We start from the raw sequence: 1,290 nt of genomic DNA, 5'->3' as shown, positions 1-1,290 counted from the left end.
GAGCCTCTACCCTCAAAGCTTTTTTTTCTTTCTTTTTTCCTCTCCTGTTGGGTCAGCCAATCTCTGGAGAGAAAGAAAATCAGGGGAAACAGGGCTTTGACTTATCACAGCCTTACAGCTTAGAGCTTTCCTTGGACTCATTTTGCTTTTCCTAAACTCTGGGGCCCTTAAGGGAGGACAAAGCTGCTTACCTTGCTTTTATTCTCAACCAAATAGAATCGTTCAGGTTGGAAAAGACCCAAGCCCATTGAGTCCAGCCATAGCTACAATGGATACTTGATTGTATAAAGGCATAACTAGGTTGGTCATGTCTAATAAGGGCTTGAGCAAGAGTCCTCGCTGTGTTTGCAGACAGCTATTTCATGTGAATTTGTGTTTTCAGCATCAGTAATTCTGTACACCTAAGAAGGCTGCAGTGTTGGTGGTAGGATGTGCTCTGATACGGATCATCTCTTCTGTATTTATTTATTTATTGCTAGATTTCAACCGCCAACTGCTTCCCCTACTCCCTCCCACCTCTTCCATTCCCGGTAGTAATGCAAAATGAGTAGTCATGCACTTTGTATTAATGTATTAGAAATCTATGGAACCTGTTTTGTACTTTTATACTGTTCAGACACTTGTAATCCAAACTTTGTTTTTACTAGGGTAATGAATAAATTTAGTCTTATTTAGAAAATAAGCAACTTCTCGTGTGTTTATTTCAGCTCTGTTCTTCTGTTAATTTGATTTAGTGTTGGAGCCAGCCCAGGCAACCCATGTTTCTATTTGAACAAGCCTTTTTTTTTGAGGGGGTGTGAGGTAATTCCCTTCCTATTTAATTTGGAAAGAAGAGCAGAGCAAGGGAAGGAGGTGGTGTTTGTTATGACAGACAGCTGTCTCAGGGCAGAGTCACAGAGCTTTCCCCTGGCACTGTGTGTGTCAGGCATTCCTTTATTGGCAGTGGGTGGTGCTGGCATTCCATTTGTGTTCCCAGGGGCCTTGCTCTCTGTCTAGCTCACCAGCATTCATCAAAGGCCAGCTGACTGAAGGGTTGGTGCTGACAGCATTTGGAAACATCCCTTTCCAAATCCAGAGGAGTTGTGGAAGAGACTTGTGCTGCTCTGTTGAAGCTGGAGCCTGGTGTGTGTCCCTTCCCACAGCAGGCACAGGCAGCTGGATGAGCTCCAGCAGACTGGTGGGAGCAAGGTCTCTGGGAGGAGCCATCAGTGAATAACTGAGTTTGGAAGATAATGGGGAAAACATTGCAACCTTAAGCACGATGGTTTGTTGCAAGAGGCTACTTTGGAC

Source organism: Geospiza fortis, unplaced genomic scaffold (assembly GCF_000277835.1).
Source record: "Geospiza fortis unplaced genomic scaffold, GeoFor_1.0 scaffold10, whole genome shotgun sequence".
Classification (NCBI taxonomy): Eukaryota; Metazoa; Chordata; class Aves; order Passeriformes; family Thraupidae; genus Geospiza; species Geospiza fortis.
This window is presented reverse-complemented; position numbering follows the sequence as displayed.